Source organism: Pelophylax lessonae, assembly GCF_965119305.1.
Source record: "Pelophylax lessonae genome assembly, chromosome: 1".
Taxonomy (NCBI): Eukaryota; Metazoa; Chordata; class Amphibia; order Anura; family Ranidae; genus Pelophylax; species Pelophylax lessonae.
Genome location: NC_138768.1, coordinates 750,330,764 through 750,351,140, shown reverse-complemented (window position 1 = coordinate 750,351,140; position 20,377 = coordinate 750,330,764). Strand labels below are relative to the sequence as shown.

Here is a 20,377-nt window from a genome sequence, read left to right as displayed (position 1 = left end):
CTACTAACAGTTTTATATTTTAGTTGTGAAATGCCATATGTTATTCTTATTGTTATTCTTTAAATAAAAATATTTTCAAAAAAAAAAACCACAAAACATCTTAATTTTGCCCTTTCAATTGGCTCCGATGCTGAATTTTTTGTAAAGCAAAAACTGCTTATTTGGCACATCACATCTAGCTCAAAAATAAAGTGAAAATGAGTAATTTGTGTTTTGTGAGTTTTCTTTTTTTTTTTTTTACCCAGCCTTAAAGATGGTTTATACCTCAAGTTGTTGCTCTGTTACTTGATTCACTTAACCAATTTTATCACAAGTACCAGACAACTAAAACTATGCTTATGATGTGCATGTATAGAAAGGGATACGCTCAAGTGGCCTTAGAATGAGCACTATAATAGAACAAGCAGTGTTCATAGGTTCTAAGTATATTTTGTATCCAGTTAATAAGATGCAATTTTTTCCTCCAAAACTGCCCATGCATGCAGTGAATTCCTCAAACTGATGGTAACACATTTCTAGGAGTTTGTTAGGAAAACAGGGATTTAAAAATTGTGCCTCTGTTCTAAAAGACGTTAAAATAATCTAGTAAAAGCAATGGTCATTTACTTAGTGTTTATAAAAATCGATATTTAAGTTTTGTAATTAATAGACTAATGTAATTAGAGCCAATGCACACTGCATACACTTTTTCTGTAACCATTAAATATTAGTATTGGAGCTTAACAACCTTTTAAAAAAAACACTAAAAACTCTTATAAAATTTTAAAAAAAGGACACCCTTCTTTGTTGTGGTGTACCTCTCTCTACATAAAGATATGTTTATTTCAAAGAGAAATCACATCACTACTAACCTATGTCAGCTGCGGTTTCTATCCAGTAGTGGAGAATAGTGTGCACTGTCCTGGATCTAATTCTGGTTCCAGGTATTCAGAGACAGGTGATAAAAGCCTCCAGCAGTGGATAGGGGCATTTGCTGACAAAAGTAGTAATGACCTGAGGGGTTTCCTTTAAAGCTGAACTCTGGGATTTTTTTTAAAAAATTCCAATGGAATGACCCCCCTTACAGCAAGGATTAACTGCTTGTTAGGCCAAGGGGTAGAGCAATAAGCTGTAATACATACCCTATTCATCATTTAGGTGCTCTTCTCTTCTTTCTGTCGCTCAGGGTTGTGGACAGACCCTCGCTGTCCTCCCATATAATGCAGGACTAATGGTTTTGAATTGTATTGCATTGTACTTGATGACATCAGAGTGTGACCCATGACCAGATTGTTTTAAAGAAGAGGTCTGGAGGGACTGCTTGCACCGCATGATGGACATCTGTCAGAGTGGGGAATGAGGTAAGAAATACAGCTTATTTCTCCTCACCTAGATTTAATAAGCATTAAAACAGGTGTGAGGAAGAGGGGCAGACACAATATATGGGTATTTTCCCCCTTTTTGTTATCTCAGAGTTCAGCTTTAAGGAATATGTAAGGTTTAGGGCCCAATTGCCATACCCAAAACTCTAATTTTGCTCAGAGATCTCTTTTAATCAGTTTAAGTGTCAACAGAGCTACATATGAAAGAGTAACTGCTATAAAATTTCTGTATAATAACTACAAAAAAATGACCGATTACTTACATCTTATTATTGTTGCTCAATTTTGTTCTCTCTCATACGGTGAGATGCTAAGCTCTCAGTAAGCCAAAAATAGATTGGGTTGGAAATTTGGTCCTAAAAAGTAAAGCGTAGTGCGCCATAAATATCAAATACATAGATTTGTCAAATATTCTACAGCATGAAAATGTCTGTAATTCTACACAGTTTAGACTTGACATAACATATTAACTAACTGTACGTAAACATTGCAATTTTATGCTAATGTAGTGATGTTTGATTTAACCTAATGATAGGTGTTCAACATTGTATGAAAAATAATGTGCTTTAACAACCCCCGTGCTTTCAGTGTCATTCATATGCTCAACAATGGATGGTAAAATGACAAGAGCAATCATGCTTTTTTTTTTTTTTTTTTCTTTACAAAGCATCAGGGAGTGGTATTGTCAAAAAGTGAAACAATAACTGTGTGGATTTAAAAAAAAATCACACGTACATCTAAAGAAAAAATACAATAAAAGTTATTATAGTTGTCCTGTAAAGTAAACCGTTCACAGGATCCCAAAAAGCAAAGTGAACTCGTAGCCGCATAGTAACCATCTTCAATAACAGAAAGTAGCTTTTTTGTGCATGCCACCTTGATCCTGTATGGAGGCCTGACACTATCACATGATGACCTAGCTGCCTAGCCATGCGCATATCCAAATTTTGAGAAAAATCTTAATTTGTATAGCAATTCCAGTGGCAGATCAAGGTGGCTGGCAGGCACAGGAAAGGTAAAGTGTGACATCTTTCCAACAAGGTTACCTCCTAAACAGTTGAAGGTCACGTTTTACTCTGTGTAACCACGACAACAATTGTGCTTCAAACAATCGCAGTTACCAGATATATTTTATGTTTTAATACAAGTGTGGATGATCTTTAACCTTGAAGAGTTTATTGAATAGTGCTTTGAAGTGATGACTGCTTTCAGGAAATTGGCCCCTAAAGGCTAAATTCACCAAGCTTTACACAGGGAGAAGGTTCTTTATTTTCAGCCATATGACTGTCATTTTCAAATCTCATTGAACTCATTCTGGTGATTTTGCTTTGTAAATTCAAGTAGATTTAGATAGAGCAGTGAGAGGTTATAACCTGAGTCAAGTTTTATTAATTCTATCCCGTTAGAGAGATTTTCTCTCTCTAATTGTCCTGATTAAATTGATTGATAAATAGGATTGAGGGTGAATGCGAAATTTTACATTTCCACCAAAACAGGAATAGAGGGAATATTTTTCAATGGGGACACTTGTTCTCGGGAAAATGAGGAGATATCCCTCACAGTGGAAAGATATCCTCTAACTTCTTAGTGAGCCTACAGGACAAGAAGAGTTTATTGAATACTGCTTTGAAGTGATGACTGCTTTCAGGAAATTGGCCCCTAAAGGCTAAATTCCCAAAGCTTTACACAGGGAGTAGGTTCTTTATTTTCAGCCATGTGACTGTAATTTTCAAATCTTATTGAACTCATTCTGGTGATTTAGCTTTGTAAATTAAAGTAGATTTGGATAGAGCGGTGAGAGGTTATAACCTGAGTCAAGTTTTTATTTATTCTGTCCCGTTAGAGAGATTTTCTCTCTCTAATTGTCCTGATTAAATTGATTGATAAATAGGATTGAATCTGAAATTTTACATTTCCACCAAAAGAGGAATAGAGGGAATATTTTTCAATGGGGACACTTTTTCTCGGAAAATGAGGAGATATCCCTCACAGTGGAAAGATATCCTCTAACTTCTTAGTGAGCCTTCAGGACAAGAAGGGACATTTCCCTAATGAGAAACAATTAAAAGAAAAACTGACAACAGTTTGACCCCCACCCCCATCCTATAAGGATGCAAACCCCTCAATTGTCCAGAGGCTATGGTGACTTTGCAACAAGGAACTAAAGCATAAACCCATTTACTTAGACTACAATGAACACATTTCTATAATATGCTGCAAAACAAAAGACCTGTGGGGTTTACAGTGCCAACCATAACCCCAAAAAAGAAAGGAAACATACACAAATGTCTAAAAACACATCATTTTTTTTTGCAATATATTGTTAAAATGTTATGGGACATAACATGTTAAGTACAAACATATGAGCAGCACAGTAACTTTCCTGATAGAGCACTAGTCCTATCTGGCCCAGATAATCATAAATACAAATCGAATAAAACTACAAACATAATAATATAACCATCCAAGAGCCAGTGGTACAGGAAGGGGTGCAGCAGTCTCTACGTGTTTCACAACTGGGTTGCTTCATCAGGGGACCATATGGAGACCCCAATATGCCCTGTGTGAACAGTGCTGCAACCAATGGGATAATATTTTGAACAGCCCAGACGAAAATGACAAAAAGAGGGAAAACTCTAAACTGGTGTTGAAGTGGTGAAACCGCTCTCTGGGCGGCCCATTAAGTCATAGATTATGTCCAAAAATATCCAGATAGATGGAGCATAAAGGCCAGAAAACAGGCACCCTACTGGAAAAGAGAACAAAATCAGGCCCAGCTGCTATGAATATTAGAGCTGGTCCAAGAGCCAAGTGGCATTTCCAACAACAGTTCAGTTAGTCAGTAGTTCCACTGCTTCACCCCCAATTTAGAGATATTTTTCCCTCTTTTTTTCATTTTCCTCTGGGCTGTTAAGTATATTATCACATTGGTTGCAGTGCTGTCTACACATAGTATATTTGGGTCTCCATATGGTCTCCTTAAGAAGCAAACAGGTTGCAAAATGCAACGAGACTGCTGCACCCCTTCCTGTACCACTGGCCACTGCATTGGTATATTACTATGTTTCTAGTTTTTTTAGATTTGTATTTTTAATTGTCTGAGCCAGATAGGACTAGTGTTCTTTCAGGGAAGTTACTGTGCTGCTCGTAAGCTTGCACTTGACATTTTATGTCCCATAACATTTTAATGATATGTGTTTTTAGACCTTTGTGTCTGTTTCCTTTCTTCTTTGGGGTTATGGTTGGCACAGTAAAGTCCACATATCAATTTCTTTTGTTTTGGCACAGTTTAATATTAGGATGTGGTATCATATATAGTAAAATGTGATTCTTATCCCCTATTTTGACATTTCTATGATAATAATCAAAATATATCAAAACATATAAATCAATCAATGCTTCAATAGTCGTATCCCAATTTTAAAATCAAATATACAAATATATATAAAATGTACCATGGTAATGAAAAAAAAAATCCCACTCACCAAATATCTCAAGGACAGCTCTTCTATGTATAAGTTTGGCAATGCTGTTACTCTATATTCCTAGGACAAAAATTGTCCAGGTAAAGGGGACTGAGAGGTTAATGAACCAAAAGAGAGCCAGCATAAATATGATGCTGTATACCAAAGAATATACAGTATATATTATGTACAAAATGCACAAAAAAACACCTCTGGCCAAAATCATGCAGTATGCCACTGGAAAACATGTGTTCTACAACATCAAAAATGGATGTCAGTGATTGTATACAACTAACAGAAAGCTAGTCAGTTATCTCCAAAGCGGCAATGCTGTACTTGATCAAACTGTATCAACTGTCTTGTTGAGCTTTAAATTTTTTTTCATTGAACATTCATAGATTGGTATCTTCCCATCGATGAAAAAAAGTAATACAGTAATGATCAAGGTAGTAGTATAAATTCAACCATATGCAATGCAATAAGAGACCAAACAGGTCAATTGTTTTCCACACAATAAATTGCAGGCATGATTTAATAATCAGGAAACAAAATGGAAGGTTACATTTTTTTTTTTTTGTGTCCTACTGTTTTTGGAGGGAGGTGCACATTGTACTATATACATACTGCATATTCTTTGGCATACATGCTTTTGATTGTGCTGGCTCTCATTTCATCCATTTAGGTTTGTTTTCCCCTTCTCCTGGACAATATTTGTCCCGGTAGCATAGAGTGACAACACTGCCAAAACTTTTACATAAGAGAGCTCTCCTTGGGAGATTTAATGGGTAGGATTTTAATGTGGATTTTTATTTTTACCATGATACTTTTTATATATTTGTATAATAAATGGTCTTAAAATGGGGACATGAATATAAAAGCATTGACTGGTTTGTAAAATTAGCTTTGATATCTTTTAATATATTTTTTATAGAAAAGTGTCTATTGTAGTTTAAGTATTGGTGTTTAAGTTTTGGTTCCTTGTTGCCTCAGAACACTATGCTGTATAAACTTTATAAAGGGAACATTAAAAATACAGAAAATAATTACATAAATATATACACAAAATGCTTAGTATTAAAAGCAAATATATAAATTTGCTAAGGTGAAAATCAAGACAAATTGTTAGAGCTTACTTTTAGATATTATTATAAATGCTGATTTGAGCTTGCTACATTAATAACGATATTTTAACATCAATGAGCCGTGAATAAGCGTATTATGAAGCAGGTGTGTTGGCCCAGTTTTACATTTTCAAATCAGTTGGGATGCAGCAATTTACATCTTCTGATGAATCTAAATGGGGAATTTTATCACATGGCAATATTTAGAGATCAGGTGCTTATATAACCCAGCATCTGCCAGCATTGATAAATCTATTTCTATAAATACAGTATCTCACAAAAGTGAGTACACCCCTCACATTTTTGTAAATATTTTATTATATCTTTTCATGTGACAACACTGAAGAAATGACACTTTGCTACAATGTAAAGTAGTGAGTGTACAGCTTGTATAAAAGTGTACATTTTCTGTCCCCTCAAAATAACTCAACACACAGCCATGTCCAAACCGCTGGCAAAAAAAGTGAGTGCACCCCTAAGTGAAAATGTCCAAATTGGGTCCAATTAGCCATTTTCCCTCCCCGGTACCATGTGACTCATCAGTGTTACAATGTCTCAGGTGTGAATGGGGAGCAGGTGTGTTACATTTGGTGTTATCACTCTCACTCTCTCATTTTGGTCACTGGAAGTTCAACATGGCACCTCATGGCAAAGAAGTCTCTGAGGATCTGAAAAAAAGAATTGTTGCTCTACATAAAGATGGCCTAGGCTATAAGAAGATTGCGAAAACCCTGAAACGGATTGGACTTTTATGAGGACTTTTATAAGTTTTATCTTTCGAAAGAAAAATATCCCACTCTTCACTGTCACACCTTATTCATGTTATCAGTTTTCAGCAGCACATATATTTGCGAGCAACTATTTTCAAGGATGAAGCACACTAAGGGTAAAATTAGAACCAAAATATTATTATTATATAGTATTTATTTATCGCCAACAGTTTATGCAGCATTTTACAATATAAAGGGGGACAGTACAATTGCAATACAATTGCCCTGCTCATGGAGCTTACAATCTACAGGGAAGGAGAGACAGTACAAAAGGTATTAGCTGCAGGGGATGATGTGATGGAGGTGACTCGGGTACAGTTCTTAGGGGGAGGCGGGGTAGGCTTCCTTCAATAAGTGAGTTTTCAAGTATCAAATGAAGGCAGACAGGGTAGAAGCTGACAGGACATACTGGGGCAAGGAGTTCCAGAGGAGGGGAGAGGCTCTAGAGAAGTCCTGGAGGTGAGCATGGGAGGAGGTAACAATGGAGCTAGAGAGCAGAAATCTTGGGAGGAGCAGAAAGGAGGATTTGGGCGATATCTGCACATGAGGTTAATGATATAGCTGAGGGTGATGTTGTGAATGGCCTGGTATGTTGTGGTTAGTATTTTTAATTTTATAAAATGGGGTAGGGGAAGCCAGTGAAGAGATTGGCAGAGAGGAACAGCAGTCACGGATCAGTTACTAAGATGTATTTGTCTAGAAGCAGCATTCACAGGCCAGTGAGAAGGGAGTTGCAGTAGTCAAGGTGGGAAATAAGTTGCTTTGTGGTGTCTTAATTAGGAAGAGTGAATTCTGGAAATGTTGCGGAGATTAGGGCGGCAAGATTTAGCCAGTGATTGGATTTGGGGGCTGAAGAAGAGGTCAGGGTCTAGCATTATACCCAACCCCCTGGTGTCTGTGGAGGGACCAATGGTTGTGCCGTTGATCTCCATGGTAAAGTGAGGGGAGGGGATCAGGGAGGAGGAAATATTATGAGCTCAGTTTTAAAAAGATTGAGTTTGGGGAAGTGGTGTGACATCCATACTGATATGTCGCTCAGTAAGTTTGTAATATGTGAGGAGATTGTGAAATTAGTTGAGGAGTCAAGAGATAGTCTGGCTGTCATAAGCAAAGGGTTGGCATTTGAAGACATGGGGGGATATCAACTGAACCAGGGAAGAGGTATAGAGATAGAGTAGGAGGGGCCCGAGGACAGAGTGTTGGGGTACCCCAAAAGAAAGTGGAAGAGGAGCGGAGGGGATGGTGTTGTATATGACACTGAAAGTGCGCTGAGATAGGTAGGAGGAGAACCAGGAAAGAGCAGAGTCACTGAGTCCAAGGGAGTAGAGTTTGTTCAGGAGGAGTGGGTGGTCAACTGTGTCAAAGGCCGCAGAAAAGTTCAAAAGTATGAGTATGGAGTACTTGCCATTGGTTTTAGCAGTTAATAGGTAATTGGTGATTTTGGTAGGGCAGTTTCAGTGGAATGTTGTGGGCGGAAGCCAGACTGTAGGGGATCGAGAAGCTTGTTGCCAGTAAGGTAGCAGCTCATACAGTTGTGGACATGGCGTTCATGAAGCTTGGGGGATAATGGGAGCAGGGAGATAGGTCTTAAGTTATTAAAACAGGTGAGGTCCAGTGAGGGTTTTTTAAATATGGGAGTAACCAGTTCATGTTTCAGCAGGGAGCGAAAGGTGCTGGAGGAGAGGTTGAAGATGTGGGTTAGAGAGCTTAGGACAGAGCAGGAAGGTGGTCACAGTAATTGTGAGGGGACAGGGTTGTGAGAAAAGGCGTTTGGCAACTTCCTCAGTGGTAACAGGGTTGAAAGAGGAAAGAATTGAGTGTGGTGTTGGACCTGGTGTGTTGGTTGGGGAAGGAAGCTGGACGCTGGATATCTGTCAAGGTCTGGACGTGAACTGGGACCTCTGCTTTGTCTGACAATGACTCTTCTCGCTGAGCTACCTGAGATGCTGGACTTCACACTCTCTGATCCATTGGACAACCCTGCCTTGTGCCCTGACATCTGCTGAACCTTGAACTCTTTGCTCCTCCCATGAACTTCCTGATTTTAGCCATATCTCTGTACTTCCTCTTTGCCAGATTATTGTGCTCTCTCCAGCCAATATCTCCCTCTGTCTTCGCTGTTGCCATCCCTATCCTTGCTACCACTCATTATGGACCTCTGGCTTGTTTACTGACTACGCTTCTGTTTGATCCTTATCTGCAATATCCACCTCTGGACCCCGGTTTGCTCATCACCTGATGGTGCGATCCTTAGGACCACAGACTGGCACTAACATGAAGCTAAATCCATCTCTACCATCAGGAGCTCTGGTGAACACCAGTTAGTACTTAGATCCCGCACCTCAGATGAGCCCACGTCATCCACCAGGGTGACCTGCTTGTATAGCAACTGGTCTTTAAGCCTGACCCCTGATTGTGACAATATCTCATCACAAGTTGTGTCAATTTTGTTTTTTGAAATGATTGACAATCTGCTAAGCAGTAAGCAAGTTGGTGGGTGGAGGCAGTAAGGGATGAAATAAGGAATTAAGGGTAGAAAAGAGTTGACAAGGTTTGGATGAAAAGGTTTAGATGAGAGTGGTGTAGTAGGTTTGTATAGCAGTATGCTGCCAACCTGCAAACAGTTACCCGCAGGAGCCTACGCCATCTCAACCCTTCCCTTCTTTATTCTGCAGGAGTTGTATTTGAGAAGGGCAGATTTGTAGAGGATGAAGTCTTGCAGGGATTTAGTTTTACGCCATGCTTGCTCAAGACCAGAGCTGCTTCTCGTGAGACTTCTGGTGTCGTCTGTTTGCCAGGGCTGAATCAGGTAAGGCCTGGTTCTGTGTGTAGAGAGAGGAGTGAGTGTATCCAGGGAGGATGACAGTATGTTGTTGTAGACAGAAGTGACTAGGTCTGGGCAGGACAGGGGTGCAAATTTATCATAAAGTCAGTCAGTAGCAGAATAAAAAAGGGAAGGGTTGAGATGGCGTAGGCTCTTGTGGGTAACTGTTTGCAGGTTGGCAGCATGGGAGGTAGGAGACAGGGAGAGCGTGAAATATATAAGGTTGTGATCAGAGAAAAAGTTTTGTTAGAGAGGTTGCAGGGAATGGAGAGGTGGGAGAATATGAGGTTGAGAGTGTTGCCATTGGAGTGAGTGGTGGTTTGTTGTCATTGGGTTAAAAGAGGAGGTTAAGTTGAGAAGTGGCTGAGGTGTTAACATTGATTGGAATGTTAAAGTCACAGAGCATAATGGCAGGTATTTCAGAGGAGAGGGAGTAGGGTAGCCTTGTGGAGAAGTCATTAAGGAAGCATGACACTGGGCCTGGAGGCTAGTAAATGACTGCAATCCACTGACAAACTGGAGAAAAAAGAAAAATGCAGTGCACTTCAAAAGAACAGAGGGAAAGAGAGGGAGGTGTAGGAAGAACCTGGAAAATGCTTTGTGGGAAGAGGAGAAGTCTAACTCTGCTTCCTTTTTGTTCACTGGGTCTGGATGCACGAGTCCAGAGAAGGCCACCATGGGAGAAGGCAGCTGGAGAAGCAATGTTGGATTCCTGGAGCCAGGTTTCGGTGATCGAAGGTAGATTGGGGGAGTTGGAGAGGAAAAGATCAGTGACAGAGGCAAGTTTGTTAGAGACTGAGTGGCCATCCCAGAGGGCACACATAAGCTGGGGGCTGACTTGTGGAATCAGGGGAATATATATAAGAGAATGAGAGATATGGGTACTGTCAGAGAAGGTAAACTGAAGATATCTGATGATTCTGATCTGATCAGAATGTATCAGATGAGCACCTTGAGAACTCAATGAGAATTGCTACTACATCCATTGAACCAGATATGTATACATTCGTTTATCAAAAACTATGTCAAATAATGGACTAGTTGTATGTTGCCCTATCTTACTTTTAAAATATATATACAGTATATATTTTTTTTTAAATTAAGTTCTATTATTCAGATTGGTACATTTTTCAGACTTTTTCTGCTCATCAGCTATCCTTTTCATCACGTATCCTTATACTCACTATGAATAAGGTATGTTGTGTGAATGGTAACATATAGTGAGATTTTCTCAAATTTGAAAGTGGAAATATATTTTAACCACTTCCGTCAAATGACGGTGGAGTGGTGCAGCTCTCGTTCTGGGATGACATCATAAGACGGCGCCCCAGAAGAGCCGCTCTTGCACGCCCATGGGGGTGCGTAGCATGGCAATTGTGGCCACGCCCTGTTTCTAGGACACGGCGTGACCCCGATCTTGTCAAAGAGCCGATGACGCGGCTCTTTACTCATATGGCCGGCTGTGTCCAATCACAGGCCACACACTGGTCACATGTAAATGCGGTACTGTCAGAGTGTGTAGGCAGGAGAGCCGATCAGGGGCATCTCCTCAAAGGGATAACCAGGACTTCTGTTGCTTAACCTTTTTCTGGCATTGCAGTAGCAGAGTAGCAGCAAGCAGATACGAGGAGAAGTGCATATACTTTTGGCTTTGCTACGTGTCATATTGACAGGTTGACATGATACCTTTTATCCACTGATATACCTTCAGAATACTGAAGGCACAGTTATGCTATACTGTATAGCATGATGTAGATGCTTTGATGATGTAACAGTAGTGAGGAGCTGAACAAGTTTTTTTTTTTTTTTTTGGAGCTGTGTGTTAAAAAAAGTATTGGCCATTTTTTAAACTAATAGGAAGGGGATTGTCAAACAAATGGCATATGGGGCCAGGCACTGCCCTGGGTAACATGTACCAAAGCAAAAAAAATTTTGTTTGGCGGGGAGCAGCAATTTTAATAATGCCTAAAGGACAACATTAAAAATGCTAAACTCCTGCAAATAACATCTAGAGAGGACCCCTGACAAAACGCCCTATGTTGATAAGAACAAATACCTTGGCCAAATAGTTTGCGTGGGGGACTTATTGGAATCTGGAAGCCCCTTCCAGATTGTGGGCTTCCACATTCCAGTAAGCGTTCACCCACAGAAGCACATAACCATTGGGTCAGTGTTTTAGGGAACAGGCCCTTGCCCTCATCAGCATGGGGAAAAGATGCTTTGCCAGAATGTCCCCCTTGACAAGGTATGCTTCTCATGCTGAAAACATGTGAGCTGTTACACTATCCCTGCTCTTTTATTTCCTGGTTGACAGCTGTATGAACTGAGCGAGGATAAGTCACTTGCTGTAAGGATGCTCCCTAACCACCACTGGCCATTAGCAAGAAGCTTTTACATTTAGCCACACTAGTAATATGGCTGCTAACTGTTTCACTTCATGCTGTAGCCAGAGTTTTGGCTAGGGTAAACACTCATTTAGTTTAGCCATTCGTCAAAGCTCCAAAAAAGCAAAATTTGGTCCAAATATGGGTTCAAACCAAACCCGGAAGCTCCTTCCTATGTGCCAGGCACTAGAAATTAATATGCCATAAGTCAGTATCTACATATCTGAAATTTCAGAAATGTTTGCAAAGATAATAACAAATGTAGTTATGATAAAAAAGAGATTAGGATATCAATTTAAATGACCTCAGAACTTTACTGAATTCTACTTCAATAAATATTTATCTTAAAGGGCATTAAATCTTTGGCCCTGGTCCTATGATCCATGGCTTTACAGTGTTCTATGTTTTTATCCCACAGTAGTATATGGAGAAACTGCCAACACTCTGGAAATTAAAGAAGTATGGCTAAAGCTTTTTTGGCTATACTTCTGCTGTGGGTCACTCAAGTGCAATTTGTTCTGCACTCCTGTGACCCATTTTCAGCAGCTAAAGCCCACAGTCAGCTGACGTCACAGACCCAGTCCAGGCTCTGAAAAGATCCCAACCATATGTTTGGGATCTGCCCAGAAACCTGGATCGGCAGCTGGCTCATCCTCTCAATGAGACACCAAGAGCCTGAGCCAGCAGCTCCAGCCCCCTCCACAGCCCAGAGCTCCAGTAAGCAATGGAGGGGCAGAGCAGACAGCCAGTGACTGACAGTCACCAGCTCTCTGCAGGCTGAGGACCGAGAGCTGAGCGATTAGCGGTGTTTGATTGCTAAGTTCTCGGTCTTAGAGGCAGCAGGGGACATCTGCATCCGGGATCCATGCTGCAGCCATTTAGGGAAGCATGATTTTTCTTTTTTCGATTCCCATACTCTTTTAGGAGACGTAGGTATGGATATGAAAATTTGCTCTGATCACAAGATCGAGGGCATATAGATGTGTCAGCCCCACCCCACCAAACTAATTACAAACTTAATATGAAGCTACACTTTGAAATCATAGGATTGCCATAACAGATTTGGAGGCTAATTAAAATGGAGTGCCTGCAGCAACAGGGAGCTCACGGCTCAAAACTGCAAGTTACATTTGATTTCAAAACCAAATCTTGTTAAAAAATGTGCTGTAAAAATAAAATGTATATAGCAATGAAGAGTCTTAGAAAATAGTGCAGCAAAAATGCAGCTTCTATTCCATGGGATTCCTCTAATTTGACTTCCAGCTCTATTTAGACTTCTGGTATTATCAGTGAATCAAAGACACAATCAGCATATGATATATCTGGGCGAGTTCTGCAGACAGTGTATGGAATGCCCCCAATTTGCCATACTGAAAGGAAGAAACATCAGAATTCTTAGCAGTTATAAAAAATCATAATTGTCTGTAGCCTGAAGTGGCTTGTGTAGCAATTGTATATGTTATATCATTTGTTTTTAAAAATGTGTAATGGGAGCGCTGCTACAAAAAGGCTAGCATCACAATATATTGTGCTGTGTGACATACAGTATGGAGAACTCCCTCCAGACTGAAAGGCAACTGTCAAAATATATGTTTACCTCTACATTACATTAAAGTATGACTAAAGGCACAACTTTTTTTTTTTAGTTTTGGTATAAATGAAGAGGGATTAGAACATCTGTCAGTTTTTATTGCTGTATGTGCCTCCTTTAAGGAGATTCCCTTAATTTTCAGGGATTTCCTCTAACTTCCTGTTAGACTAGGGGAAAGGAAATGAAGGGAAGTCTCCCTAATGAGACACAGATGGCAAAAAAACAAAAAACAAAAACAATCTGACAGGGGTTAAAACCCTTCCTTGCTCTATCCAAAATTAAGAACAAAAAACTTTTGCCTATAGTTCTACTTTAACCTTATAAAAAATAATTGGCTGATAGTTAAAAGCAAGAAAGAAATTGGCAAACATTTATTTTTTTAAAACATCCATGGTAACAAGTTCTACCATGCTAGGCAAGTGCTCTGAAAACATGTATGTCCTGGTAACTGCCTTGGTCCTATGGCCACAGTAACATGTAGGAAAATTGGATTAGACTGTTAGATCTTTTTTTTGGCAATCTATGCAAACTAAAGGCTGTTTGCAGGCTAACTATACAAAAGTAACTGACACAACGCATGCACAAGAAGGCTCTCTGGGATGTGTTGCCAAGTTATCAATAGGAAAGGTTTGTATTTTTTTTTTCCAGGAAGGGCAGAAACCTTAATCTGCTCTGCTCTTTCACAATATGTTACTACAAGGCTTGACAAAGACAGAGTTTCCAAAAACACATTGCCTATCAACTAACCTAACAGGAAGTTCATGGATGTTCAGCGGTCTTTGCAAATTATATTGTGAAGGGTGCAGAGTGGATTATGTTTTTCTGTTTTTCATCAATCTGGCTGTTTCTTCTCCCTGAAAAGCAGGGAGAAAAAACAGCCAGATCAGAAATTAAAAGCAGCACACACAGTATTAAACACATTACATATTGTTAGGCACACAATTAACCCATTGATTGCCCCTAGATGTTAACCTCTTCCCAGCCAGTGTCATTATCACATTGTCAGTATAGTGACAGTATAGTATAGTAAAGTAAAGTAAAGTATAGTATAGTATTATAATATTATCACTGAATATTGTATTAGTGTCACTACCGACGTCAGTGTTAGTTAGTGACTCTCCCAGCCAGTGTCTGTTAGTGCCAGATTGTCCGCCACCCTATTACAGTCACACTATAAGTCGCTGGTCACTGCCATTACAGTATAGCGTTTATACCTACGTGAATTCCAGTATATATACCATGGCTTGTAGATGCTATAGCCTTCACCCAAACCAATTAATATACACTAATTGGAATACATTTTGGCCTAAATTCATGAAGAAATTTAATTTTTTTTTATTGGATATGTTTTAAAACAGAGACTAGAAAATATTGTTTTGTTTTTTTTGTTTTTTTTCAAAAATGTTGGTCTTTTTTCATTTCTATAATAAAAACTAAAAAACATAGTGATGATCAAATACCACCAAAAGAAAGCTCTTTTTGTGTGAAAAAAAATGTTATACATGTCATTTGCGTAGAATGTTGCATGACCACGCAATTGCTAGTAAAATTAGCACAGTGCTGAATAGCAAAAAATGCCCTGGTCATGCAGGGGGTAAAACCTTGGAGCTCAATTAGTTAAACACTAATATTTTATGTGGTGCTTTGTGAGATGTCAAAACAGGATTTTTTTTTTTTATTAGGGTGGATAGTAAAATAAAAAACACACCCACAGGAAAGGTACACTGAACCAAGACATTACTGTATACAAAATATGCTTATTAAAGATAACAATATGCACCCAGTGGAAATCAGCATGAAACATAATCCCCTCTGCACTCCTCACAATGTGGTATGCAGAGACCGCTAAACATTAATGATCTTCCTGTTAGGTTAGGCAATGTGTTTTGAGAAAATCTTTGTTTGTCAAGCCTTGTAGTAGCATATTGTGAAAGTGCAGAGCAGATTAAGGTTGCTGCCCCTTCTGGAAAAAAAATGCCAACCTTTCCTATTGGCTAACTTGCAACATGTCTCAGTGATCCTCTTCTTGTGCATGTGTTGTGTCAAGTACTTTTGCATGGTTACTTTGCAAACATCCTTCAGTTTGTATAAACTGTCTGAAAAAGGTCTAAACATTCAACAGATACAGTAAGCTTCTGTCCTAATAATGACCTCAGACAACACGTTCTTCAGGAATCGGCAAAAAAATGATATAATGTACTGTATATAGAGTAGTGCACCACAGAGATGAATAAAGCAATATTTTCCTGAAATCTAGCTTTTTTTCATTTAAGTATCTGTATTATTTAATATAACTGAGCATGCCAAGTTTTGTTGTAAGACCCAGCAAAATGCTACTTCGTTCTCTTTCCTCAGGAGGAACGACCATTTATTTCACAAACATTGCAAATTGGCAGCAATATATACCATTGTCTTTTCTGCCTTTGTATAAACCCATTTCCTTGCAGCACTCCAAACCATCAAGTAAACCTTTACTCAGAGATATAAGGAAGCTGCAATTAATGAACTCTGTCTGAAAATGCTAGCTGCTTTACTATTTCTGGTTTCAGTACTTTGAGACACTAACCCAAGGGCTCTGCGAATCTTATTGAAGTCTACTAAGGCACATCTTTGTGTTCAATTCTGGACATTTTGAGGACTAATATGCAAACTACTTTAAAAAAGACATGGGAAGATGGGCACTGCCATGGGTACTGTACAGCAATGGAGGGTCTTTTCATGTGGGTTCGAAGACAACATTGAGAATACACAAATCCTATAAACCTTATGTTGTGACATTTCTGAGATTTTTGTAGTTAAAATAATTATTTTATGATGAGAGATTAGTTAAAACACTCAAACTTTTATGAAAGGAGAAACCCAGCAAAATAAATTGGTGGTAATTCCATTTTTTTTGTGTCACACGATATCAGCACAATAGTTTATTAAATACACCTTTAAGTTAATATTAGAGTGCACAAAACAACATATTACCCAATTTTTAGTAATATATATATAAAAAAAAACAAGGTGGCACCAATTAAACCTTAAACGTGTCAAGCCTTAAAATTGCATGCGCCCATGAAATGGCGATAAACTTCAGTACATAATAATTTTTCATAGACCACGCTTTAAAAATCCCTACAGGTCATCAGTTGCTATCACATAGGAGACCAATACACCCTCCCTATGTGATAGCAAAAAAATGGACACTCAGCAGGAGCACAGGATTTAACATGTCCTGTACCAAGATATCATACCTCCTAACAGTCCTAGTTTGTGCAGGACTCTCCTGCATTTTCACTGGAGTCCCATGTAAAGAGGCTTTGTCCCGCAAAGGATCACAAGATTTGCATATGCTTGAGTAGCCATAGGCTTTTCATATAAATGAATCCGCAGCAGGATTTACATAAGAATGAGCTGCTGAGGCTCATTTATATGCAAAGCCAGGAGAGGCTCCTCCTATACTCCAGTCACATGGGGGACTTTCTGCTGCCACTGCATGTGAAGTTAAGGGGGAATAGGAGTGTTCTTTATAGTATACATGCCTGTACCTTGCGCTCTGCACATTATGCACCCTAGTACTTTGTGTGATAACCACTCTTGTCCCGTGCACTCTTTGTGCCATGCATTCCTGACCCCTGCTCTCTGAATGATAATCCTGAACCCTGCATGATATATACTTTTCAGACACCTGGTTATTGTACTCTGTATGCTTGTGTCAGGATCTGGATCTGAACACGGGACCTCTTCTGTGCCTGGCAGGAACTCTTTTTGCTAAACCACTTGAGATGCTGGACAACTCCTTGTCTGATCTCTTAACAACCTTGCATTGTGTCTTATTTCTCCTTAACCTTGGACCCTTTGCTCCTCCCATGAACTTCCTATTAAAGCCATGCCTCTGCACTTCCTGTTTGCCAGATTATACTGCTCTCTCCAGCCAATATCTCGCTCTTGGCACTCCTGCTGCTGTTCGTATCTTTATTACCACTCAACACTAACATTTAGTTTGTTCCCCCAGCTACACTTCTGCCTGATCCCAACCTACAATCACTTGTTACCAACCCTTGGCTTGTTTACTGACTACACTTCTTCCTTATCCCTACCTGCTTATCTGCTAGTGGACTCCGGCTTGCTCCCTGAGGACCATGACATGGTACTTACACTGAGCAAAACCCATCTCCACTATCAGAAGCTCTAGCGAAAACTGATTAGTGCTTAGACCCTGCACCTCAGGGTGTCCTGCTGTTTGGTGTCTCCACTGCTTTAACTACTGGTCTCAGAGCCTGACCCCGGACCATGACAGCTTGGCTTTATATGACATAGCCCTAAAAACTACACTATACATACATTATACACCTGCACTCTCTCGATACCCACTCCTGACCTCTGTGTGATATGCACTACTGAGCCCTACACTCTCTGCATTATACTCTTGAGCCCTGTACATGATATGCACTCCTGAGCTTTTACCTCTGTGTGTTACGCACTTCTGAACTCTGTACTCACGTTGTAACATACTATTGGCCCCTGCACTCTCTACATTACACACTCCTGGCCCATGGAAACGTGTAGCTAGCTAAAAGAATACATGAAACTTTTTAAATAAACAATACCTTCTTGTATGTGTTTTTGTCCTTATCGCTGCACGAAGCTTTACATATGTTTAGGGCCATATACATTTAGAGACACATTCCCCAAATGTATCATTTTTGCATTCAAGGTATATTGTATATCCTTCAAAGCAAATGGTCCTAAATACATGTTCCACTCGGTGCAGCATCCAGCCTCTGCACAGAAGGCTCCCGGATGTCTAAAAATGCTGGGTTTTCATGCCACCAGGCCAAACCACCCATGTGCATGAGGCCTAAAGCATAAATCAAATTTTAAAAAAAAATTAAGTTAATAAATACCCAGATTTGTAAACAGTCTGTTTTTGCATATTTTTATTTTGACATGCTTGTGTATGATTTCGAATTGTTGGCACATGTGTATTCTTGCCTATCTCCACAGGATATGCTGCAGAGTCAGTATGAACAGCCATAATACGAGGGTTTGTCAAAAAGTTTCTGCACTTTTCTAAACACTATTAAATATATAAAAAAAAAGTGTGAAAACTATTTGTAGACCCCTTGTATATTACACACATGTAATTCTTGCCTTCTGTTCTACTATGAATAGGTGGGTTTCATTGTCTCTGCAGTCTGTGCTACTATACAGAACTACATGTACACCTGTTTGTATGAAGTTCTTAAAAATTGCCTTTAAAGCAGCCCTATTGTAATAAAAAAAATAAACTTCAATGTTGTTTCTCATATCTCATACCGGCATGCATGATTCAATGCCAGTAGCCCTGTATGAAAGCAATAGCAAAAGGAAAAACGTACACAAAGAAAGAAGAGAGACCAAGGAATTCTGAAATGTTATTTAAAAATATTTCAGCTTCTTATATGAAAAGGGCAATTCTGACATTTATTTAGATGATCTTGATGTGTGCTCTTTATTTTTTGACTAGTAATAAAAAAACATGTCAACTCAAAAAATGTAATATAATAATCCTCTACCGGGATAGTAGGTGACATAAAGTACCAGTCAATACCTCTAGGTTCCATGTCCCCAGTGGCCCATAACTAAGTCCCTTGGTGGGGGACCAAGGCCACTTCTGACCTTTCCACTATTCATGAATAACGGGGATTTATGCTTTTTATGAAAGCTGACCAGAGATCTGCTTGAGTAAGTTTATCCTCGGTAGAACTAAGCATAGTGTGGAGACACTTTACATGTGTAATCCAAATATTTCCTTGGGGCTTGTTGGCCTGTTACTATGGCACTGTGCCTAATGGAATAGACCCAATTGTTAAGCAAATACAAATATTGAATTCTGAAAGAGAGGAAGAGGGTCACAGGTGTAAATTATATCACCTGACATCTTATGTAGTCTACTTTTTCTCATTCGTTTCTTTTCTTTAATTAAATGATAAAAATGGTGTGATTTACCATTAGGTACAGAAGACATGTGCCTATAGGCAGCAAAGGCTGTTTTTGCCATCATAAGTAGAAAAAAAAAACATATTCTCATAAAGTGTACAGTACTTATGCCTTGTCAAAACATTCTAGAACATGTTAGGGCCAGTAAAGCTAGAAAAAGTTGGGGTATAGTTTTAGGCACCAAAGGTTGTGTGTCTGCAGGCTCCCATGATGATGTAATTAAAGTATAATGTTATATTTACTTTTAGCTAGCCTAGAGAACATGCACTTCTAAAGGAATGCTAAATATACTTTGATAAAACTTTAATATCAAGTGACCTTTGGTTTAGGACAGTTTTCATAGAGTGAATAAAAAAACTTTTGTGAATTTGATTTAATCAAAACTTGTAAAAGACAACTGTAGACAGGAAAATGTATCTTTTTACTTGATTCTCTGTGATTTTTTTTAACATATGAGTAATATCTAGATGCAGAACTTTACCTGCAGCTTATATCTATTTTAGAAAACAATGAACAATGTTAAGTATCCAGTGCAGACTGATAATGGTGGTTTTTTTTTTATTACTTCTGCTCTTTTTATTTTAAATTTACTGTGCGTGTTCTTTGAGAGGAAGCTATTTACAAGAATTGCAGTTTTGTACTGAATTGTGCAATTTGCTTCGTTTGCACTATTTTTGCTGACCAGCATGTCTGAAGAAGTTTATCTAAAGTTATTAACTCCTAGTTATAGAAGGTTACTTTAACTCCTCTGTAATTTCATTTTGGGAAAAAAAAACATTTATTTTGTATGTTGTCCTGTGCCATTTCATACTGCCATTTTATGAATGCATTCTATGCGTAACTTCAAAGACGTTTTTAACATAGATTTAACACAAATTGGAAAGAGAAACTTATG

At 38.9% G+C, this 20,377-nt stretch overlaps 1 protein-coding gene across 2 annotated transcripts in view; it reads right to left on the bottom strand.

Moving 5' to 3' along the window:
• The window catches only part of KCTD8 (potassium channel tetramerization domain containing 8), a 304,109-nt gene that overhangs the window by 16,976 nt on the left and 266,756 nt on the right, over positions 1-20,377 (bottom strand). Inside the window, exon 2 of one of the 2 annotated variants that reach the window (XR_014225903.1) lies at positions 1,625-1,717. The exons of the other annotated variant lie outside the window; for it this stretch is intronic. The gene's annotated coding sequence lies outside the window, so the exon portion shown is untranslated. The remainder of the gene's footprint in view (positions 1-1,624; positions 1,718-20,377) is intronic. 2 annotated transcript variants of the gene reach the window in all.